General features: G+C 40.1%; 1 protein-coding gene across 2 annotated transcripts in view; it reads left to right on the top strand.

The window, feature by feature from the left end:
- The window catches only part of lrrc4c (leucine rich repeat containing 4C), a 651,007-nt gene that overhangs the window by 514,163 nt on the left and 109,991 nt on the right, over positions 1-26,853 (top strand). Inside the window, exon 1 of one of the 2 annotated variants that reach the window (XM_002938940.5) lies at positions 15,985-17,099. The exons of the other annotated variant lie outside the window; for it this stretch is intronic. The gene's annotated coding sequence lies outside the window, so the exon portion shown is untranslated. Of the gene's footprint in view, positions 1-15,984; positions 17,100-26,853 lie in introns of those variants that run through there. 2 annotated transcript variants of the gene reach the window in all.

The raw sequence follows: 26,853 nt of genomic DNA, 5'->3' as shown, positions 1-26,853 counted from the left end.
TATTTGGTTCAGTCATTAGGTTTTCTTCACGCTGTAAGATGCTCCCAAACGTATTGAGATTATATATACATCAAAGATTGAATATTTTTCGTTCATGTATTGCAGTAACTATAGAAAATGCAGTGTAAGGAATGGTGGACAGAGTTCAGAGATGCAATATCTTGCTTGAGCAGAAGGTTCTTCTACTTTGATGTCATGCAAGAATATCCATGAATGGTCCACCCGTATGCTCCATCGATGTGTGGCTAGGGCAAGTCACTGTAAGTAGCATCAGGCAGGTACATCTTTGTGTCTGTTATTTTCAGGTTGCACATTGAGTAGAACCATTAGCTCAAAGAGGGTTGGTCAAGATCAAAAAGTTTTTGATCTATGAGGGGCAAGTTCACTTCCCAGATCTACAGTGCCAGGTGGCTGCTGTACCTCTGGGTTGGTAAACCCTGCAACATAGCTGAAAAATATATTTTCCATTTACTCCTATGGCTGAAGAAAGGTGGACAACTATTGGAGCAGCCACTCCCTACAGTGTATATTGTCCTGGTGAAACTGACTTGTTACCTGGTTATCAGTGAATGTCTTCTCTTCATTGGCTGTTGAAATTCAGAAAGTGTAGACATTGCAGTCTTTGCAGTTACCAGACACTTGGTTAGATTAAAATATAGATACCTGAAGTGGCCTCCTGGGTCAGGCTGCTTCTTCACAGTTTATCTGGTCCTTGACATGGACCAAGGGAGAGAGGAAGACAGTCAAGGAATTAATTCATTTGCCTTGAGTGGCTGCATCTGTGTTATTCTTGCCCAGGTATCAATCTGCGATCTTGAGTCTGCCTGCATTCTCCACCAGAACTGCCTGAGAAATCCAGTTACCAGAGACCACTTGAGGTGTAAGACATAGTTTATTTGACACAAACTTCATGGATTCTGTACTTTTAAGAGTCAGAACCCAGTACAAAAACAGTAAAGAGTTGTTGGAGATGACAAAGTCATGGAAATATTATGGGAGAGAAAAGGGTGGGGTGAATGGAGATAGCACTCCACAGCACAGAAAAACAAACAACCAAAGAGGTGGCTGTGCCCTCAAGGCCAGGGTAGTAGTAACCAAGTCTTGACAACAGAATCCATCCAAGTCAGGGGGCTTATGGGGGAATCTGCATTCACAGAAGTTTTCTCTCACAGAGCAACACTAGACTTAAGGTGGCCATACACAGTAAGATTCACTCATCTAGGGAGGTGGCAACATGAGCAGATCTTCTCCTGATATGCCCACCTAAAGGTGGGCCAAATCAGGCTAATTCAATTTCAATGGAGGGCATAGGTGCCATCAATCCAACGGAAAATCAAACCTGTCCAAACGAGATCTACCCAATATTAGGTTGGATATTGGTCAGGTAGGCCCATCGGGGCTGCCCATACATGGCCAGATAAGCTGCTGAATTGGTCTGAAGGACCCGAATTGGCAGCTTTAATCTGCCTATGTATGGCCGCCTTTAGTTACCCATAGAGTTCAGGTCTTAACAATATTAGGAAACTTCACGGGTTCTGCACTTTTAAGAGTCAGAACCCAGTACAAAAACAGTACAGTTGTACCCTTGAAGATGACAAAGTCATGGAAATATTATGGGAGAGAAAAGGGTGGGGAGAAAAGAGATAGCACTCCACAGCACAGAAAAACAAACAACCAAACAGGTGGCTGTGCCCTCAAGGCCAGGGTAGTAGTAACCAAGTCTTGACAACAGAATCCATCCAAGTCATGGGGCTTATGGGGGAATCTGCATTCACAGAAGTTTTCTCTCATAGAGCAACACTAGACTTAAGGTGGCCATACACAGTAAGATTCACTCATCTAGGGAGGTGGCAAAATGAGCAGATCTTCTCCTGATATGCCCACCTAAAGGTGGGCCATATCAGGCTAATTCAATTACAGTGGCGGGCATAGGTGCCATCAATCCAACGGAAAATCAAACCTGTCCAAACGAGATCTACCCAATAATAGGTCAGATATTGGCCGGGTAGACCCGTCAGGGTTGCCCAAACAAGGACAGATAAGCTGCTGAAGTGGTCTGAAGGACCCGAATTGGCAGCTTAAATCTGCCTGTATATGGCCACCTTTAGTGACCCATAGAGTTCTGGTTAGTGATGAGCGAATCTGTCCCATTTCGCTTCACCAAAAAATTTGCGAATCATTCAAAAGATTCGTGAAACGACGAAAAATTAGCGAAATGGTGAAATTGTTGCGCGTCAAAAAAATTGTCACCCTGCGACTATTCTTTTGTCGCCCACGGCTATTCTTTTGTCGCCCAGCTATTGTTTTGTTGCCCGCGGCTATTGTTTTGTTGGCCGCGACTATTATTTTGTCGGCCGCGACTATTCTTTTGTCGCCCGCGGCTATTGTTTTGTCGCGTGGCTATTGTTTTGTCGGCCACGACTATTATTTTGTCGGCCGCGACTATTCTTTTGTCGCCTGCGGCTATTGTTTTGTCGCGTGGCTATTGTTTTGTCGCCCGCGGCTATTGTTTTGTCGCCCAGCTATTCTTTTGTCGCCCGCGGCTATTCTTTTGTCGCCCGCGGCTATTCTTTTGACGCCCGCGGCTATTGTTTTGTTGCGTGGCTATTGTTTTGTCGCCCGCGGCTATTGTTTTGTCATCCGTGGCTATTGTTTTGTTGCCCTTGACAATTTTTGGACGCGCTGCGAATTTCCCCTACAGCAAATTTTTTCATCTGTTTCACGAAAAAATATCCCAATGGCGAAACGCGGAAATTCGCCGTGAATCCATGCCTGGTGAAGCATTTCGCCCCCATCACTCATTCTGGTCTTAATAACATTAGGAAATCTCTTTAAACAGAAGCAGCACTATCCTCACTTGCAGGCATTACCCACCACCTCATTGTGTCCTTTCAACAACCATATTCAATAAAACAACCCAAACTTATTGCCTCAGTAAAATCGCCGAGTACCTTGTACACTCCATAAAAAAAACATTACTAATTTAAAATCACGATCGTTATCTCACACACTTGTCGCATTGTCATAGCACTAAATTGGGATAAATGTGGCATTACCATTTTTCATAGCGCGCCGTATAAATGTATGAGGTGTGAATTCTGGAATGGGATTTAAATGGAAAATGCCGTATTTGACAAAGTAGGAGCTTAATGGCATCCATTAGCGCGGCCGGTTTTTGCCAGAAAAATAACAGCTGTGGTGATTTGTTGCTCGTGTTTAATATTAATGCTGTACGGTAATAGGCTACGAAGCCATCGTACCTCCAGCTTATTGCTTAACCATTGCTTAAACCAGCTCTAAAAAAGGTAAAGGGTAAGTTTAGCTGACATAGGGCTGCTGTACATGCCTAGAGCATGGAGGAGGAGGGGGTTAAGAAGGTATTTGGTATCCCAGCTATGGGGAAGGCTGTTAACATACAATGAGGTGGTATAAAACTGCAAATCTAGTTACACTGCAGGTTCCAGCAACCCTGGGAGCCTTGAGCTGTCAAAGGGATGCTCAGAACTCTAGTTAAACAAAAGCTGGATTGTTTTTAGTTATATAGCTTTGTTTAATATAAATATTGAGGCCCCTATACAGACTAGGTAGACCTAGACCATGGTGATCCTTTGAAACACGAGCCTGAGATACTTTTGCCCATGGGCACCTGAGATGAGAGTTGAAGCTTCTGACCTACTCCAGTGCAATGACCATATTGGCTTGGAGCAGGTCTATTGGACTGTAGTTCCATGTAAAGAAATGTTCTCTTCTTTGCAGAAAAGGGTCAATGATAGAATTATTTTGTGTAGCTTACTACTTATATATATATATATATGCTAGCTGCAGATGTAATGCTTGTGGAGCTACATGTATCCAGAGTTCATCCCAGAAGCTGAGAGCTGGAAGTCCTTGGACGTTGACCCCATAAAACAGTAATTAGGTTAGACTTATGAAGGGTCAAGTGGTGTTCTTTGTTAAAAATGTACTGGATTATAACACCTAGAGGGCATAGGAAATGACATGTACTGACATGTGTGTCCAAGAGATTAGCCTGTGCCAGGGTCTTTAATATCGGTTCTATAGAGTTGTTCTGAGAGATAACCTTGGAAAGGTCATTAAAATTGGTTTGCGTTTGGTATCATGTGATCTTCAGGTCAGAATCTCGTACGGGATAGAATGAGATAAGAAATCATGATAATCATCTGACTTTATGGTAGGCTCTTGCATGGTCTTTGATAGGGTCTTCCAATAAAAATTACATTTGCCTTACCTATCTTCAAGATCTTCTCTAGTCTCGTTTGATGAACATCAGTTGACTGGAACCCTAATGAAATAATTGCAAAAAGCCATTCCATGGTTGACCTTGATTTAATTCACTATAAAAAAAAGGTGAAGCCACTTAGGAATGTTAAAAGCACTGTATATCCTGAAGAACATCTAAAGCGTTCTTTGATGAGCTCCAGTATCTAAGAACCCAAATGATGATTTGCTTATTGTCCGTAAACCTTGATGTAGTTCAAAGTTAAGTGGTTGAAGATTAAAGGCTAAAAAAGTTGCAACTTATGTATGTTAATGGCTACCATATTAAGTAACCATCAGTGCCATGGTGGTCTTCAAATGGCCTAGCTGTCTGGTCATTGGGGGGCATCTAGCTATTTTTTATATGCAATCAAAGAGTTTTGATGGCATCATAACCCAATAATTTGATTAATTGTTTCACTCATCTCTAAGTAGGTTCCCATCTGTACTTAGTTTCTAGAAGACCCTTAAACAGAGGTTTCTAGATTGTGGGGCCCTTCAGTGTGAAGAATTATGTACTCAGGCTGAAAGCCAATTATGTTAATTGGGGTTCCATCTCAGGACCTCCCGATTGTTGCCTGCTCTCCCTAACTATTGAGCCAGTAGAGCAGCCGGCAAGAGTTTCTTGCTCATTTATTATTCCACTCACCTGTATTCTGGGCTTTGTGACATCACCCCAGGTGGGGGTCAGCCAATCAGGACTGACTCTGCTTTATTTCAACTCAGCCCTCCTCACACTCCTTGCCTGAACATACGTCTAACATTGAGCACTGTAGCTTGCGCCTAGCTTCTGTTACCTGTTCTGGCTCCTGCCTTTGCCTTCGCTCCTTGCCTCACCAGTTCCATCCTGTCCTATTCTCAGACTTCACCCCCCCCCATCCCGTCCAGCCAGTCCTACTCTCAGACTTCGCCCACCCCATCCTGTCCTGTCCTACTCTCAGACTTCACCTGCTCCATCCCGTCCTGTCCTACTCTCAGACTTCGCCCACCCCATCCTGTCCAGCCAGTCCTACTCTCAGACTTCGCCCACCCCATCCTGTCCTGTCCTACTCTCAGACTTCACCTGCTCCATCCCGTCCTGTCCTGTCCTACTCTCAGACTTCACCTGCTCCATCCTGTCCTGTCCTACTCTCAGACTTCGCCCGCTCCATCCTGTCCTGTCCTACTCTCAGACTTCGCCTGCTCCATCCTGTCCTGTCCTACTCTCAGACTTCACCTGCTCCATCTCGTCCTGTCCTACTCTCAGACTTCACCTGCTCCATCCCATCCTGTCCTACTCTCAGACTTCACCTGCTCCATCCTGTCCTGTCCTACTCTCAGACTTCACCTGCTCCATCCTGTCCTGTCCTACTCTCAGACTTCGCCTGCTCAATCCCGTCCTGTCCTACTCTCAGACTTCGCCCGCTCCATCCTGTCCTGTCCTACTCTCAGACTTCGCCTGCTCCATCCTGTCCTGTCCTACTCTCAGACTTCGCCCACCCCATCCTGTCCTGTCCTACTCCCAGACTTCACCTGCTCCATCCCGTCCTGTCCTACTCTCAGACTTCGCCCACCCCATCCTGTCCAGCCAGTCCTACTCTCAGACTTCGCCCACCCCATCCTGTCCTGTCCTACTCTCAGACTTCACTTGCTCCATCCTGTCCTGTCCTACTCTCAAACTTCGCCCGCTCCATCCTGTCCTGTCCTACTCTCAGACTTCACCCGCTCCATCCCATCCTGTCCTACTCTCAGACTTCCCCTGCTCCATCCCATCCTGTCCTACTCTCAGACTTCACCTGCTCCATCCTGTCCTACTCTCACACTTCGCCTGCTCCATCCTGTCCTGTCCTACTCTCAGACTTCACCTGCTCCATCCCGTCCTGTCCTACTCTCAGACTTCACCTGCTCCATCCCGTCCTGTCCTACTCTCAGACTTTGCTTGCTCTACCCCGTACTCTAACAGCCCCTGCCTCAAGGACTCACCGTTCTCATCTCCTCTCTAGCGCCCTCCACCTACTCGCTCATCAAATTCTTTTCATGTCCATTACCGTTTCTTTGTGGTAGAGACCCTTGGAACTATACAATAGTGGAGCTAGTATAACTAATAAATATTTGCCCATAGCAACCAGTCATCTTTGATTAGCCTACTAACAGCTTCTAAAGTCAAATGCAGAGATCTGATTGGCTGTTTGGATTGGTAGCAAATCACTTCCAGTTAGTGTTACAACATTGGCCAATGCAGGAGGAGCCCAGAAATTAAATATCTTTAGTAAACCCCCATCAGAATATCCAACACTGGGATCTTTAAGTCCCCTCTTTAAAAACAGGGCATTTTCTTTTTTTTTATTTTACTCAAAAAACCGCATTTCTGAAGATTTATTTTTGCTTCCTTCTGTTTGTGTGAGTCACTTTCCCGGCTGAACTCGGCGAACGGCAAATCATCTTTTTTTTCCTTTTTTAAAAATATATATTATTCATATTTCGCCTCCTCTCCCCCATAATGAAGGGTAGTGAAATATGTAATTAAAAAAAAAAGCCCACACAGGAACACTGCCAGGATTTATTTTTATTTTTTATTTTTTTGGGGGGGGGTTTCTTTCTTTCTAAATCCTCACAAATGTGCATTATTTATTTGCCGGGGAGGCGGCGACAGATAAATCATTCTGAAATGCAATTGTTCATTCGTGAAATAAATATATTTGTTAGTAATGGAAAGGCTCGCCCCGGAGTAATGCTCCCTCCGCTCCGTGGTTATAAATGGGTTGGAATCCGCACCAGAAGAGCCGCCGATGCACGGAACCTCCCTCGGCCGAGGCTTTACTTCCCCTTGAAGCAAGGGCAGTTGAAGGGCAAAGTTGCTGAGATATTTCTATATATTCCACAGGCTTCGTTAGGGAAACGGGAAAGGAAACGTGAAGACATCTGCATAGATTTGTGTTGCTGGAAGTTTCCCCCTACCCAGGAGAGAACTGCGAGTTGATTAGGGAGGTGTAATTGCAGTAAGGCCGTAGATGGTTCTTGTGCATCGTCAAAAGAAGCCCATGGAGGGAAGGCGGAAGAGAAGGGAAGATTATATTTAGACTGAGCTTTGCCTGAGCAGGCAGGCAGGGAGGAATACGCAGGGTTAAAATGCCAGAGCCAACGTTATGATGCCATGATGATGCGGATACGAGTGCGCCTATGGGTCTAGTTGAGCTTTCTCATCGATGTGGATATGTGTACATGATGCCATCAGAGTAATTAGAGTCCCGCCCACTGCTTAAGTATGGAAAAAGTTCTTTGGGGATGTCAAATAAGGGCTGGGATTGGCTATTTGGAAGCCCCATGGGGACTGCAGGAGGCTCTGCTTGGGGTAAAACAGTGTCTCTGGGCTTCCAAAACTTGCCCCCAAGCCAGAAATTGAAAAATGGGCACCTAGTTTGAGGTCACAGGGAACAACGTCAAAGGGGGGTTGTGAGCAACATGTTGCCCCCCGAGCTACTGATTGGGGATCACTGGCTTAGCTCTAGACTCTTTAACATTCCCCCTGTAAGCTGCCATCAGAGTGTTCTAGCCCCACCCCCTGCTTAAGTTTCAGAGTCCCTGCCCTTCCCCCTGTAAGCTGCCTTCACAGTGTTTATTATCTGTCTGTCTGTCTATCTATTATCTATCTATCAATTATCTATCTATCTATCTATCTATATCTATCATCTATCTATCTATCTATCTATCATCTATCTATCTATTATCTATATATATATCTATCATCTATCTATCTATTATCTATATATCAATCTATCAATTATCTATCTATTATCTATCTATTGTCGATCTATCAATCGACCAATTATCTATCAATTATCTATCTATCTATCATCTATCTATATATCTATCATCTATCTATCTATCTATCTATCTATCATCTATCTATCTATATCTATCATCTATCTATCTATCTATCTATCTATTATCTATATATCTATCTATCAATTATCTATCTATCTATTATCTATTTATTGTCGATCTATCAATCGACCAATTATCTATCTATCAATTATCTATCTATCTATCTATCTATCTATCATCTATCTATCTATCTATCTGTCATCTATCTATCATCTATCTATCTATCTATCTATCCATCTATCTATCTATCTATCTATCTATCTATCTATATCTATCATCAATCTATCTATCTATCTATCTATTATCTATCTATCTATCTATCAATTATCTATCTATCTATCTATCTATCTATCTATCTATTATCTATCTATTGTCGATCTATCAATTGACCAATTATCTATCTATCAATTATCTATCTTTCTATCTATCATCTATCTATCTATCTATCTATCATCTATCTATCTATATATCTATCTATATGTTATCTATCTATCTATCTATCTATCTATCTATCTATCTGTTATCTATCTATCTCTCTATCTGTTATCTATCTAGCTATTATCTATCCATCTATCTATCATCTATCTATCTATCTATCATCTATCTATCTATCTATCTAGCTACCTACCTAGCGATTATCTATCTATCTATCTATCTATCTATCTATCTATCATCTATCCATCTATCTATCTATATCTATCTATCATCTATCCATCTATCTATCTATCTATCTATCAATCTATTTATTCATTTATCTATTATTTATATATCTATCTATCTATCATCTATCCATCTATATATCTATCTATCTATCTATCTATCTATCGCTCTATCTATCTATCTATTATCTATCTATCTATCTAGCTACCTACCTAGCTATTATCTATCTATCTATCTATCCATCTATCTATCTATCTATCTATCTATCTATCTATATATATATATATCTATCATCTATCTATCTATCATCATCTATCATCTATCTATCTATCTATCATCTATCTATCAATCTATGTATTCATTTATCTATTATCTATCTATCTATCTATCTATCTATCTAGCTAGCTACCTACCTAGCTATTATCTATCTAACTATCTTTCTATCTATCATCTATCTATCTATCTATCCATCTATCTATCTATCTATCTATCTAGCATCTATCTATCTATCTATCATCTATCTATCTATCTATCTATCTATCTATCTATCTATCTATCTTCACAGTGTTTATTATCTGTCTGTCTGTCTATCTATTATCTATCTATCTATCAATTATCTATCTATCTATCTATCTATATCTATCTATCATCTATCTATCTATCTATTATCTATCTATCATCTATCTATCTATTATCTATAAATCTATCTATCAATTATCTATCTATTATCTATCTATTGTCGATCTATCAATCGACCAATTATCTATCAATTATCTATCTATCTATCATCTATCTATCATCTATCTATCTATCATCTATCTATCTATCTATCTATCTATCTATCTATCTATCTATCTATCTATATCTGTCATCTATCTATCTATCTATCTATCTATCTATCTATTATCTATATATCTATCTATCAATTATCTATCTATCTGTCTATCTATCTATCTACAGTATCTATCTATCATCTATCTATCTATCTGTCATCTATCTATCATCTATCTATCTATCTATCTATCTATCCATCTATCTATCTATCTATCTATCTATCTATCTATCTATCTATCTATCAATTATCTATCTATCTATCTATCTATCTATCTATATCTATCATCTATCTATCTAACTATCTATTATCTATCTATCTATCTATCTATCTATCTATCAATTATCTATCTATCTATCTATTATCTATCTATTGTCGATCTATCAATGGACCAATTATCTATCTATCAATTATCTATCTTTCTATCTATCATCTATCTATCTATATATCTATCTATATGTTATCTATCTATCTATCTATCTATCTGTTATCTATCTATCTCTCTATCTGTTATCTATCTAGCTATTATCTATCCATCTATCTATTATCTATCTATCTATCTATCTATCATCTATCTATCTATCTACCTACCTAGCGATTATCTATCTATCTATCTATCATCTATCCATCTATCTATCTATCTATCTATCTATCTATATCTATCTATCTATCTATCTTTCTATCATCTATCCATCTATCTATCTATCAATCTATTTATTCATTTATCTATTATTTATCTATCTATCTATCTATCATCTATCCATCTATATATCTATCTATCTATCAATCAATCTATTTATTCATTTATCTATTATTTATCTATCTATCTATCTATCTATCTATCTATCACTCTATCTATCTATCTATCTATCATCTATCTATCATCTATCTATCTATCTATCTATCTATCATCTATCTATCTATCTATCTATCTATCATCTATCTATCTATCTATCTATCTATCTTTCTATCATCTATCCATCTATCTATCTATCAATCTATTTATTCATTTATCTATTATTTATCTATCTATCTATCTATCATCTATCCATCTATATATCTATCTATCTATCAATCAATCTATTTATTCATTTATCTATTATTTATCTATCTATCTATCTATCTATCTATCTATCGCTCTATCTATCTATCTATCATCTATCTATCATCTATCTATCTATCTATCTATCATCTATCTATCTATCTATCTATCTATCATCTATCTATCTATCTGTCTATCTATCTATCAATCTATCTATCTATCTATCTATCTATCTATCATCTATCTATCTATCTATCTATCTATCTATCATCTATCTATCTATCTGTCTATCTATCTATCAATCTATCTATCTATCTATCTATCATCTATCTATCTATCTATCTATCTATCTATCATCTATCTATCTATCTATCTATCTATCTCTCACCCTGACATACAGACCCATAAGGAACAGAGGGATGGGGAGAGGAGCAGGTTGCTTCTAGCTGAGTAAATAAATCTGGGGAACATATTCTCAGTGCGGCGGAAGCAGCAGGAAGAAAACAAAAAAATCTAAAGTATTTGAAGCCAACTTGCTGGAAAACTGCCCAATGTCATATGTTAATGGAATTCTAATGTTTTCTAGGAAAGAGATAATCCCAAATGTATTTGTTCTACAAGCTGCACGTTTCCTCCTCTCAGGGTCTTTGCATTGGGTTGCAGCAGTTTTTGTTGCTAGAATCACGTTAAAGGTTTCGGGGGGGGGGGGGGGGGGGGGTCACAAATACGTTAAATACTAAACACCCCCATGTAAATAAATTAGCACTCTGATTGATTAGCTGCAATATGTCTCATTCTCCAGTAGGCGGAGCTTGCTCTGTTTGATTGCTGTCAGTATTAATTCTGCAATATTTCTCAAATATACAGAGAAGGAATGTTCTGGGCACACAATAAGCTGTACCCCCATACTGTACTGTCTAAGGGAAACACTATGGCACCCCCTACCCATATGTATAAATACAAATATACAGAGAAGGAATGTTCTGGGCACACAATAAGCTGTACCCCCATACTGAACTGTCTAAGGGAAACACTATGGCACCTCCTACCCATATGTATAAATACAAATATACAGAGAAGGAATGTTCTGGGCACACAATAAGCTGTACCCCCATACTGTACTGTCTAAGGGAAACACTATGGCACCTCCCTCCCATATGTATAAATACAAATATACAGAGAAGGAATGTTCTGGGCACACGATAAGCTGTACCCCCATACTGTACTGTCTAAGGGAAACACTATGGCATCTCCTACCCATATGTATAAATACAAATATACAGAGAAGGAATGTTCTGGGCACACAATAAGCTGTACCCCCATACTGTACTGTCTAAGGGAAACACTATGGCATCTCCTACCCATATGTATAAATACAAATATACAGAGAAGGAATGTTCTGGGCACACAATAAGCTGTACCCCCATACTGTACTGTCTAAGGGAAACACTATGGCACCTTCTACCCATATGTATAAATACAAATATACAGAGAAGGAATGTTCTGGGCACACAATAAGCTGTACCCCCATACTGTACTGTCTAAGGGAAACACTATGGCACCCCCTACCCAAATGTATAAATACAAATATACAGAGAGGGAATATTCTGGGCACACAATAAGCTGTACCCCCATACTGTACTGTCTAAGGGAAACACTATGGCACCTCCTACCCATATGTATAAATACAAATATACAGAGAAGGAATGTTCTGGGCACACAATAAGCTGTACCCCCATACTGTACTGTCTAAGGGAAACACTATGGCACCTCCTACCCATATGTATAAATACAAATATACAGAGAAGGAATGTTCTGGGCACACGATAAGCTGTACCCCCATACTGTACTGTCTAAGGGAAACACTATGGCACCTCCTACCCATATGTATAAATACAAATATACAGAGAAGGAATGTTCTGGGCACACAATAAGCTGTACCCCCATACTGTACTGTCTAAGGGAAACACTATGGCACCTCCTACCCATATGTATAAATACAAATATACAGAGAAGGAATGTTCTGGGCACACAATAAACTGTACCCCCATACTGTACTGTCTAAGGGAAACACTATGGCACCCCCTACCCATATGTATAAATACAAATATACTTAGAAGGAATGTTCTGGGCACACAATAAGCTGTACCCCCATACTGTACTGTATAAGGGAAACACTATGACACCTCCTACCCATATGTATAAATACAAATATACAGAGAAGGAATGTTCTGGGCAAACAATAAGCTGTACCCCATGCTGTACTGTCTAAGGGAAACACTATGGCACCCCCTACCCATATGTATAAATACAAATATACAGAGAAGGAATGTTCTGGGCACACAATAAGCTGTACCCCCATACTGTCTAAGGGAAAAACTATGGCACCTCCTACCCATATGTATAAATACAAATATACAGAGAGGGAATGTTCTGGGCACACAATAAGCTGTACCCCCATACTGTACTGTCTAAGGGAAACACTATGGCACCCCCTACCCATATGTATAAATACAAATATACAGAGAGGGAATGTTCTGGGCACACAATAAGCTGTACCCCCATACTGTACTGTCTAAGGGAAACACTATGGCACCTCCTACCCATATGTATAAATACAAATATACAGAGAAGGAATGCTCTGGGCACACTATAAGCTATACCCCCATACTGTACTGTCTAAGGGAAACACTATGGCACCTCCTACCCATATGTATAAATACAAATATACAGAGAAGGAATGTTCTGGGCACACAATAAGCTGTACCCCCATACTGTACTGTCTAAGGGAAACACTATGGCACCTCCTACCCATATGTATAAATACAAATATACAGAGAAGGAATGCTCTGGGCACACTATAAGCTGTACCCCCATACTGTACTGTCTAAGGGAAACACTATGGCACCCCCTACCCATATGTATAAATACAAATATACAGAGAAGGAATGCTCTGGGCACACTATAAGCTGTACCCCCATACTGTACTGTCTAAGGGAAACACTATGGCACCTCCTACCCATATGTATAAATACAAATATACAGAGAAGGAATGCTCTGGGCACACTATAAGCTGTACCCCCATACTGTACTGTCTAAGGGAAACACTATGGCACCCCCTACCCATATGTATAAATACAAATATACAGAGAAGGAATGCTCTGGGCACACTATAAGCTGTACCCCCATACTGTACTGTCTAAGGGAAACACTATGGCACCCCCTACCCATATGTATAAATACAAATATACAGAGAAGGAATGCTCTGGGCACACTATAAGCTGTATAACACAGCTAGTCCCTCCTTACCCAAAGTACTATGTTTCCCCTTAAGTCGAATAATACAAGGCAAACTGATGTTTTCAGCCTTATATTTGTAAGTGAAATAATTGGCCAGAGCCAAGGAGAGATTCCTTCTCCCCCGTGTGCAGAAATATAACTCTGCTGCTGTCCGCGGGCCTGAAAATCAATAATCTGTTGCGCCTCTCAAAGCATTTTATAGCCGCCTCATGGTTATAAATGTGACACGGGGAAAAAAAAAAAAAAGTCTCTGAGCACAATGGTCAATATATGAATCCATAAGTACCTTCTAGGGTGATAATTAGTTATTTGGCGGTGAGTAGAAAGATTGTACACAGTGGGCTTCCCACCATTAATATCCAGCAAAACAAAAATACAGTAAAAGCTGTTGACAGTTGGAACTGACAGTGGTGGAAGGTTTCTCGGTGCCAAAACCTGAGATCTTGTGTTTATCATTAAATAATTGGCATTAACGATACTGTCGACTAATTGAAATGCGGACCTCTTAGCTAATTAATATGTTAGAGTTGTTTCTGACTTCTGTCAATAATATCATCTCCTCATTGGCTTTTGAAGCACCTTTTTCCTAATTACTTGTTTGTTATTTATAATATTATTAGCCCCTGCCTCAGTGGAGCTTGCAATCTAATACAGTAGGGTCAGTTCTGTCCGGAGCCAATGAACCTGCCTGTATATTTGGGGTGTTGGAGGAAACCCATGCAGAAGAATATACAAACTCCAAGTAGAAAGTAGCCTCTATTGGAATCGAACCTAGGTCCCCAATAAGGGGTAATTATATCTTAGTTGGGATCAAGTACAGGTACTGTTTTATTATTACAGAGAAAAGGGAATCATTTAACCATTAAATAAACCCAATAGGGCTGTTCTGCCCCAATAAGGGGTAATTATATCTTAGTTGGGATCAAGTACAGGTACTGTTTTATTATTACAGAGAAAAGGGAATCATTTAACCATTAAATAAACCCAATAGGGCTGTTCTGCCCCAATAAGGGGTAATTATATCTTAGTTGGGATCAAGTACAGGTACTGTTTTATTATTACAGAGAAAAGGGAATCATTTAACCATTAAATAAACCCAATAGGGCTGTTCTGCCCCCAATAAGGGGTAATTATATCTTAGTTGGGATCAAGTACAGGTACTGTTTTATTATTACAGAGAAAAGGGAATCATTTAACCATTAAATAAACCCAATAGGGCTGTTCTGCCCCAATAAGGGGTAATTATATCTTAGTTGGGATCAAGTACAGGTACTGTTTTATTATTACAGAGAAAAGGGAATCATTTAACCATTAAATAAACCCAATAGGACTGTTCTGCCCCAATAAGGGGTAATTATATCTTAGTTGGGATCAAGTACAGGTACTGTTTTATTATTACAGAGAAAAGGGAATCATTTAACCATGAAATAAACCCAATAGGGCTGTTCTGCCCCAATAAGGGGTAATTATATCTTAGTTGGGATCAAATACAAGGTACAGTTTTATTATTACAGAGAAAAGGGAATCATTTAACCATGAAATAAACCCAATAGGGCTGTTCTGCCCCAATAAGGGGTAATTATATCTTAGTTGGGATCAAATACAAGGTACAGTTTTATTATTACAGAGAAAAAGAAAATCAATTTTAAAAATTCTAATTATTTGATTATAATGGAGTCAATGGGAGTTTTCCGTAATTCGGAGCTTTCTGGATAATGGGTTTCCGGATAAGGGGTCCGATACCTGTACTATTGGTTTATTTAACCATAGATGGGATAGTTAGCAAATAAATAAATAATGAGTGGCAGCCGTAGCTGCACAGTGGGGCTAACGCATTCTAGTGTCCCACTTTGTCAGGTAGATGGCAGCAGCATCCCATTCATTGCCTTCATGTCCCTGTTTTTCCCACAGACATCAAGTGTTAATGCAATTGACCAATCAGTGCTAAGATGATGGGAGGTAATTGGGTAATTGTATTTTATTCATCACAAGCAGAGGAAAAGGAGGAAAAAGTAGGATTGGGTGGGGAAGAGAAATGGAAGAAGGAAAAGCCGAGGGAAAAGGGTGAGTGAATTAGGAGGTGGGGTGGGGGGTTGGAAGGAGGAGGAGGAGGAGGGAGAGCCAAGGCTCACTAGATGTGAATGCTGAAAATTGCATTAAGGAGTTCTCAGAAGATCTGCACGCAGTTTGCTAGGGATGCACGGTGAGCGGAAGGGATTGTGCTTTTCTCTGCTGGAACTGGGAACTTCAGGCATTTCATGTGTGGATCTGCTGCTGGTGGGAAGTCCATAAAGAGCTCCGTTGTCTCCTAGAGGGAGAGCCATGGGGAAAGAGCGAGGCTCCCAAGAACGGAGAGAGATCGGGGGAATATAGGAATGAGAACAAGAGAAGATCTATTTATAAAGGAAAAACCCTGGGGGTCTGGGCTTGAGCTGGAGAAACCCAAGTGCACCCTAAGATCTGGAATATGGATGAACAAGGAGAGTAACTGATCAGCTGAAAGGACTTTTCTACGTATATTCCCACCTGGATGGAATTTTTTGGTTTTTTTTTTTTCTTTCTCGTGCTCATTGGACGAGTTTGAGTCATCTGCAGGGAGGCAATGAAACCCCCCGTTTCCACCAGGTGATCCTACGAGGCTGATGGATTTATTACGAGCGGCATCTCTCCAACAGCCCTCCCATTGAAAGTGATATAATGAAATTGCAGAGGAGGCTGAGCAGAAGGGTGGCAAAGCAAGACTGGAGTTTGAGCATTGGGATTTCTGGATCAAAGAAATTCAAATAACGTGGGGTGGGGGGGAAAAATCTAATTCAACAAATACATTACGAGGAAAGGGTTAAAGATAAAAAAAAAAACATGCAGAGCTGCACTGGGTTGTGATTGGAAATCTAATCAGATCTTTGGAGAAAGGGAAAGTTTCTTCCTGGGTTGGGGAAAAGATCTACGTTATGGTGCATGGAGAAGCTGTGGGATAGACCATGAAAACTGGTGGCTTGGTATGGACCAAGGATGGATTGGATTTTTAAAGCAGGATGGTGAGGAATGAGTGGATCCCCAGTCTCCTGGTTGGCGAAGGAGAAGGCTGCACCGTGGAACCGAACATCGCCCTTCAGCACCATGGTCAGTAAAAGTTTGGATAGGGGAGAAGGTGTCTCGTTCTCTCTGGATGGTTCCTCGGCGCCTTCCACCTCCCTGTGCAAATCGGTGTGAAATTAGCCTCAACTTGGAGGCACAGTTTGAATGAACCTATTGGGCTGAATCGGATTGTTGGGCTAAAATAGGGGGGGAGGGTTTTTTTTGGTGTGTGTGTTGGGAGGGGGGGGGGGACCGATGGCGAATTGCATTTGGATTGTATCCTGGCTGTCACCATCTCCAAATCTGCACGTCTAAGCATTTGGGGTCTTCATCTGGATAAGCTGCCATTATCCTGACACAGTGAGTGCCTTCTCAACATTTTTAGTACCATACCCCTCCCCGGCCCTTCAGTCCTTGGTCCCCCTTCTTGCATTTAACCATTTAAGTGACGTAGCTAAGCAACGCATTGGAGAACACCCTTCTCCTTCCACCACCAGCCCTACATTTCCATCATCTCCTCAGTCAGTTGAAAATGCTGAACTTGAGCTTCATGTACATACGGTACCGAGTACCACACATGGTGTGTGCAGCTGGCCACTACCACAAGCCCTGGGCACGTAGACTATCTCAATAAGGAATAGCAGAGCCAAACGCACTGTGTGTGTAGCAATTGAATGCAGATTCCCATACACTCCTCCTCAACCCTAATCATCTGTCTACTGAATGTAAAGCAACATATGGGCTATTGTGTTCCACTTGTAGACAGTGGCAAATACAACTTGTGCTGCTTATAGCTATGAGTAGGCGTTGGTGTGTGTGTATAGAGATGGTGTGTGTATATAGAGTTGGTGTGTGTATATAGAGTTGGTGTGTGTATATAGAGTTGGTGTGTGTATATAGAGTTGGTGTGTGTATATAGAGTTGGTGTGTGTATATAGAGTTGGTGTGTGTATATAGAGTATATCTATAAGGAGTGGTGATAGCATTGTGGGTTCTAGGTATGTCTACATCTGTGTGTGCAATGTAGGGGGGGGTTATATGTGTTATATGTGCGGTGTGGGTGGTGTATAGGTGTGTAGTGTGTGACGTTTGTGTGTTTAAATATTCATCTACCTGTACTACAACACAATGGCCATAGACATGGGGGAAAAATATAGGGGTTCAACCCTTACAAGACCTAAAAATGCCAGTATCCATTGGCCAACGGATAGAGGGCACCTATAGGCATATATATATATGCTCTGAATCCTGGTTATACAGGAAAGCCTTATATAATAGGAACATGGCAGCCTTGGTTCCATTTGCCACATTAGAGATTCTGACTGCCCCCCCAATATGTCTTCCCTCAGGGGATAAGAGGTCAGTGCCAACTTTGCTCCCCAAGACTTGAGTTTCCTATAGGAATTCTCCATTGCCCATTAAGGAAGGGGGGAGAACAGCCCCAGGGGGAATATCTGATCAAATGCTGCCCTACTGCTTATCCATGGACCTAATGATGAGTGGGAAATCTGTACAGGTATGGGACCTGTTATCCAGAATGCTCAGGACCTGGGGTTATCCGGATTAGGGATCTTTCTGTTATTTGGATATCCATATCTTAAGTCTGCTAAAAATCATTTAAATATTGAATAAACCCAAAAGGGCTGTTCTGCTCCCAATAAGGGGTAATTATATCTTAGTTGGGATCAAGTACAGGTACTGTTTTATTATTACAGAGAAAAGGGAATCATTTAACCATTAAATAAACCCAATAGGGCTGTTCTGCCCCCAATAAGGGGTAATTATATCTTAGTTGGGATCAAGTACAGGTACTGTTTTATTATTACAGAGAAAAGGGAATCATTTAACCATGAAATAAACCCAATAGGGCTGTTCTGCCCCAATAAGGGGTAATTATATCTTAGTTGGGATCAAGTACAGGTACTGTTTTATTATTACAGAGAAAAGGGAATCATTTAACCATTAAATAAACCCAATAGGGCTGTTCTGCCCCCAATAAGGGGTAATTATATCTTAGTTGGGATCAAGTACAGGTACTGTTTTATTATTACAGAGAAAACGGAATCATTTAACCATTAAATAAACCCTATACGGCTGTTCTGCCCCCAATAAGGGGTAATTATATCTTAGTTGGGATCAAGTACAGGTACTGTTTTATTATTACAGAGAAAAGGGAATCATTTAACCATGAAATAAACCCAATAGGGCTTTTCTGCCCCAATAAGGGGTAATTATATCTTAGTTGGGATCAAGAACAGGTACTGTTTTATTATTACAGAGAAAAGGGAATCATTTAACCATGAAATAAACCCAATAGGGCTTTTCTGCCCCAATAAGGGGTAATTATATCTTAGTTGGGATCAAGTACAGGTACTGTTTTATTATTACAGAGAAAAGGGAATCATTTAACCATGAAATAAACCCAATAGGGCTGTTCTGCCCCAATAAGGGGTAATTATATCTTAGTTGGGATCAAGTACAGGTACTGTTTTATTATTACAGAGAAAAAGGAAATAATTTCTAAAAATATGAATTATTTGCTTATAATGGGGTCTATGGTAACGGGTTTCTGGATATGTGATCCCATACCTGTACTTTGGCCCCTTCTCTTTCCTAAGAAACTAAGGGTAAGAAACTCTACTCTGGCCTAAAGATATGTCTGAAAGAGGGGATGAATGTGAATAGTAAGGGCGAATGGTGAAAGGGGTTGTGTATTAGTGTATAGTAAGGCTAACTATAAAGGCTAGCAAGGTATGCTGGGAGTTGTAGTCGTAGTCCATTCACAGCTTAGATTGTAGGTCGTTACAAGGGACAGGAGCTGCTGTGGGGGCGTTGGATGGGTGGCCATCGTCCCCTTATTGTCATTATTGTGAGAGGTCTGAGGCTGAGCCTTTATGCAGTAATTACTGCAGTGACCGGAAGCATCTGCCCCGGGAAGCGATCCGGGGTCACAGCCCCACATTGACATAAACGCTGTCCCTTTCAAAAAGAACCAGGCTGATTTACGAGCCCCAATAGATGCTTCACACATGGGCGATTTGGGACCAAAAAAGATGCTGCTGAGAGTGAAGGTATTCGACGCCCTAAGGTGCAACTACAACTCCCCCACCTTCTGCAGCCCAAGGATGCTGGGAAATTGTCTAATCAACAACTGAGGGCTTTCATGTTTAATTGGTCCCTGTTAGGGAGCGACTGGTCCCTGTTAGGGAGCGATTTAAAGGGGAAATAACGCTAAACTCCCAGCTAGATTCCTATATTGGGATAAATATGTCTATAGGCTGTACTTACTGCAGTGTGTAGCCATAGTGATTAATAATTATATTCTTTATTATTATCACTTATATTTATTATTAAAAAAAACCCAACTATTATGTCTTTATTGGGCTATGGGAAGACTGACCTATTTGTTAATTAAGCAGGATATTTCTATTGGGAGGGTGAGACCATTAGTAACGAGCAGCAGGGGTGTCGTGGCCAGATCTGATTGGCTGATTGGGTTGGCCAGTTTGGGCAGTCAGTCCAGGCGGAGGGGGTCTATAGGCATCCCTATGGGACGTGGGCTCTACAGGTGTGAAGCCCCCCCCCAAGCTGGGCCTGGGTGCTTACATTCCAATGCATGGGAAGGAATACCCAGCAAGGATGGAATCAGGGCTAAAAGAGTTAAAAAAAAAACCCTCATATGACTCTGCGGCGTTTGTATTCTCTCATGTGCAGCAATGGTTACGGGGAATGAGGGCAACAAGATATACTATTATGGCTACTGAATATTCATCTCTCCTTCTATACAGTATTTATACTGTCTGTCTCTATGTCTATCTATCTATCTATCTATCTATCTATAGCATAATATCACTCTGTTTGTCTGTCACTAGCGCAATACCTGTCTATGTATAGGCAATATCTATTTATCTATCTCTATGTCTATTATGTATCTATAGCCTAACATCTATTTATATCATCTATCTATCTATCTATCTATCTATCTATCTATCTATCTATTATCTATCTATCTATCTATCTATCTATCTATCTATCTATCTATCATCTATCTGTCTATCTATCTATCTATCTATCATCTATCTATCTATCTATCTATCTATCTATCTATCTATCCATCTATCTATCTATCTATCTATCTATCATCTATCTGTCTATCAATCATTGATATCATAATATCTATCGTTCTATCTATCTATCTATATGACTATTATGTATCTATATCATAACATCAATTTATTTCATATCTATCTCATAATATCTATCTGTTTGTCTGTCTGTATGTATGTAACGCAATGCCTGTCTATGTATCAATATCTATTTTTCTATCTCTATGCCTATTATGTATCTATAGCCCAACATCAATTTATTTCATAATATCTATCTATCTATCTATCTATCTATCTATCTATCTATCATCTATCTATCATCTATCTATCTATCTATCTATCTATCATCTATCCATCTATTTCTCTCTATAATATATCTATAGCTTAATACCTTTCTAGGTATCAATATCTATAGCCTAACATCTATTTATATAATTATCTATCTATCTATTTATCTATCTATCTATCTATCGCTATGCCTATTAGGTATCTATATCATAACATCAATTTATATCATAATATCTATCTCCCTATCTATCTATATCTATCTATCTGTCTATTATATATATTTCTGTCTGTCTTTCTCTGTCTATAATATATATGTAGCTTAATATCTATCCACGTATCAACATCTATGTATCTATGTATGTATGTATGTATCTATCTATCTATCCATTTCTATATTTGTCATCAAACGAGAGCAAGGATAGAGAGATATTGGTAACTAACCCCAGAGCTGCACTCTGTAAGATATAAAATGCCTCGGTTATAGAAAAAGCTGAAGTACATTCTGTCCACATAGGGCATTGCCATCCCATGTATATGTTTCTTTTCTCTCTTTAACCCCTCCCTTCCCCTGACTGCACCCACACAGCCCCACGCACATACATACATGGATCGATAAAGAGACTAGATAATCGGATATTGAGAAAGAAGCTACAGATACATAGATAGACAGATAGATACATAGATAGAAAGATAGATAGATAGATAGATAGACAGACAGACAGATAGATACATAGATACATAGATAGATACATAGATCGATAGATAGATAGATAGATACATAGATTGATAGATAGATAGATAGATAGATAGATAGATAGATAGATAGATAGATAGATGATAGATAGATAGATAGATAGATAGATACATAGATAGATCGATAGATAGATAGATACATAGATAGATAGATAGATGATAGATAGATAGATAGATAGATAGATACATAGATAGATAGATGATAGATAGATACATAGATAGATAGATAGATAGATAGATAATAGATAGATAGATACATAGATAGATAGATACATAGATAGATACATAGATTGATAGATAGATATATAGATAGATAATAGATAGATAGATAGATAGATAATAGATAGATAGAAAGATAGATAATAGATAGATAGATAGATAGATACATAGATAGATAGATAGATAGATAGATACATAGATAGATAGATAGATAGATAGATAGATAGATAGATAATAGATAGATAATAGATAGATAGATAGATAGATAGATAGATAGACAGATAGATACATAGATACATAGATAGATAATAGATAGATAGATAGATAGACAGATAGATAGAAATTGTTCCATGTTATATACAAGATATCTGCAAATGCTTCTATAGTTATTAAAGGGTTACCCTCCACCTCCTCCCCCCTCTCCCCCCCCCCCGACCCAAAGTGTGACGAATCGGAAGAACCACCCGCAAACTTGAGGGGCTTTCAGAGAAGGAGCTCGGGGCTTCAAAGCCCTTATGTGTCTCCCCGCACAATGGCAGCTCTGTGTTGGCGAGACCTCGGTGAATACGCATTGGCGCTGGAATTTCTAAATGGCGGCCTCCATCATTCCAGAATGTGCAAATGATTCAGGATACAAACAGACCCCACCATATTCCCATGAATAGCTAAGGGGGCCTCGGGGGGCTGCATCTCTCTGCCCATAGGGCAATTCAGGCAACGTGCGTTGGTTATTGGGAACATTTGGGGAGATATAGGGAACCCGATGGCGAACGTGTCATCTGCTTAGAGAAAGAAAGTCCTTCTTGGAATTTCCTAATTAGGCATGAGTTCATTAATAATGGATGATGTGCTTAAATGGAACAGCTCCCATAAAGCCTAAGCCACAATAAGAGTTTCCCAGTTGGGAGAAGCCACCCTGGCCTTGGACTCCAACCATGGCCATTGATTCATGGATAGAAGAGAGAAACGTTTGGGGCCTGATGTAGGTCAGACACCCCAGCAGTATAGATTAGATATATGTAGCCATGTTCTTTATACTTGTAGCCGTATGTTATAATGGCCTCCTCTGATGATGGACCCTATCTATCTATCTATCTATCCATCTATATCTATCATCTTGTGATTCAACCATTTCAACCCCCTTCTCCCTCTCTCTCTGTCTATTATGTATCTAACTATATCATAATATCTTTCTATCTATCTATCTCTATAATATATCTATCTTATTATTCTACCATCATTCTCCCTCATGCTCTCTCTCTCTTTCTTTCTCTCTGTCTATTATGTAGCTTACTATATCATAATATCCGTATATCTATCTATCTATCTATCTATCTATCATCTATCTATCTGTCTATCATCTATCTCTATAATATATCTATCTTATGATTCAACCATTTCAATCCCCCCCCTCTCTCTTTGTCTATTATGTATCTAACTATATCATAATATCCGTCTATCTATCTATCTATCTATCTATCTATCTATCTATCTATCTATCATCTCTATAATATATCTATCTTATGGTTCAACCATTTCAATCTCCCCCCTCTCTCTCTCTCTCTCTCTCTCTCTCTCTCTCTTTGTCTATTATGTATCTAACTATATCATAATATCCGTCTATCTATCTATCTATCTATCTATCTATCTATCTATCTATCTATCTATCTATCATCTCTATAATATATCTATCTTATGGTTCAACCATTTCAATCTCCCCCCTCTCTCTCTCTCTCTCTCTCTCTCTCTTTGTCTATTATGTATCTAACTATATCATAATATCTGTCTATCTATCTGTCTATCTATCTATCTATATCTATCTTTCATCTATCTCTATAATATATCTATCTTATGATTCAACCATTTCAATCCCCCCCCCCTCTCTTTGTCTATTATGTATCTAATTATATCGTAATATCTGTCTATCCATCTATCTATCTATCTATCTATCTATCCATCCATCCATCTATCTATCTATCTATCATCTATCTATCATCTATCTATCTATCATCTATCTATCTATCTATTATCTATATCTATCTATCTATCTATCTATCTATCTATCTATGTATCTATCTATCTATTATCTATCTATGTATCTATCTATCTATCTATCTATCTATCTATCTATCTATCTATCTTTCTATCTATGTATCTATATCTATCTCTATAATATATCTATCTTATTATTCTACCATCATTCTTCCTCATTCTCTCTCTCTCTTTCCATCTCCTGCATTTTAAAAGTCATGACCCTATTAGCATGAAATCTTCCCTAAAACTCTCCCAGTTGCACCCCCTAGCTCTCTGAAGGTGTCTCTGCAGTATTAATTACATATGCAAGTGGATTCTCCAATTAAACTGATCCCTGCCCCTTTGTTATTCCACATCGGTGGGTTACTGTGTGAGAGAATCCTCTTGCATCTGCAATGGTCGGTGACACCTTCTTTGAGGAGCAAATTGTAGGAAATTGAGAGTTTGTCTTTAGGAAGGTTTGCCCACCGCCCTTGGATAATTGCCTCCAACCCCCAGCATGTTTTACCCTTTCAATATTTATTTGTATATGCTTTGTAGAAATAGAGTAGGTCTACATTTATTTGGGTAGAAGCCACTATATCTGTAAGTTTGTCCATAGACATAGTCTATAACCATGAACCCCTTGGTTGGCAGAAGACCTAAAACGTAGAATCTACTTTCTTTTGTACTTTTTCTACTTATTCTACATTTGCCAGTATTCAAAGGGGGTAAAGAAGAATGTTTATGGGGAATTCATAGGGCAGGTTTGAAACTTTGGCTGGAAGGAACCATGCTGGCCCCTTCAATGCAGATCCTGGGATAATGACCCTCAGCCCAGATTGACATGTTCTTCACGGCCATGATGCAACCAGCTGATGTTCATGGGAAGCCACAGACACAATCTCACCCTGCTTCATTGGGAAACCTATTTGTACATCTGCCGCCTCGCCAGCTACGCGTCCTCCCAAGTGATTTGAAATGCCTTTCATTCCACGCAGTAATTCTTTAAATAGGTCCTGGCTCTCTCTTGTGATGTTTATCTCCTAAACCAATTGATATTGGCAGTGCATCGAGTGCTCGCTTAGGGTGGCTCGGCAATGATGAATGAGGTAGTGCTTTTGAATTTTCACCGTTCCCCCAAGTTCTTTGTGAATATCTGTCCAATCAGAAAGGCACAACTGTGGGCGATATTCTAAAAATCCAGGTGATGGTCAAGGCAGGTGGTGGACAGTCCAGCCAAGGTATAATGGACCTCAACTGGGGTAAATAAAGTGCTGTCTTGTATTAAAAAGGGCATTGACTCAAGGGATGAGAACATAATTTTGCCCCTTTATAGGTCCCTGGTAAGGCCTTACCTTGAGTATGGGGGGCAGTTTTGGGCTCCAGTCCTTAAGAAGGATATTAATGAGCTGGAGAGAGTGCAGAGATGTGCAACTAAACTGGTAAAGGGGATGGAAGGGTTAAACTATGTGATTAGACTGTCAGGGTTGGGGTTGTTTTCTCTGGAAAAGAGACGCTTGCAAGTACATTCGAGGGAATTATAGGCAGATGGGGGTGTTCTTTTTTCCCATAAAAACGATCCACGCACTAGATGTCCCCCCCTTTAGGTTCTGGAATACCCTGCCAGGGGATGTTGGGTAGGGGGTTCTTCATGGTGAGAGCAGTGAGGGGGTTGGGGAATGCCCTGCCGGGGGATGTTGGGTAGGGGGTTGCTCATGGTGAGGGCAGTGAGGTTGGGGAATGCCCTGCCAGGGGATATTGGGTAGGGGGTTCCTCACAGTGAGGGCAGTGAGGTTGGGGAATGCCCTGCCAGGGGATGTTGGGCAGGGGGTTCCTCATGGTGAGGGCAGTGAGGTTGGGGAATGCCCTGCCGGGGGATGTTGGGCAGGGGGTTCCTCACGGTGAGGGCAGTGAGGGGGTTGGGGAATGCCCTGCCGGGGAATGTTGGGTAGGGGGTTCCTCACAGTGAGGGCAGTGAGGTTGGGGAATGTGCTTCCTAGTGATGCTGTAATGGCAGATTCTGTTAATGCCTATAAGAGGGGCCTGGATGAGTTCTGGAACAAGCAGAATATCCAAGGCTATTGTGATACTAATATCTACAGTTAGTATTAGTGGTTGTATATATAGTTATGTACAGTATGTGAGTGTATAGATTGGTAAGTATAGGCTGTGGGTGCTGGGTTTACTTGGAAGGGTTGAACTTGATGGACTCTGGTCTTTTTTCAACCCTAAGTAACTATGTAACTAACTATGTAACTATGTAACTACCTCCTTGTGATGGACAGTGGTCTCCACCGTGTTTGAGGGACAGTAGAAGTCACAGAATGAGGGGACAATAGGATTTGTAGTTGAACAACTGGAGGTTGGCAGATGAAAATCCATGATTGATGCTTTTATGGGACGTGTCCATGTCTTAC

Source organism: Xenopus tropicalis, chromosome 4 (assembly GCF_000004195.4).
Source record: "Xenopus tropicalis strain Nigerian chromosome 4, UCB_Xtro_10.0, whole genome shotgun sequence".
NCBI classification, from domain to species: domain Eukaryota; kingdom Metazoa; phylum Chordata; class Amphibia; order Anura; family Pipidae; genus Xenopus; species Xenopus tropicalis.
The sequence above is the reverse complement of the archived record's forward strand: the minus strand, read 5'-3'. Positions and strand labels throughout refer to the sequence as shown.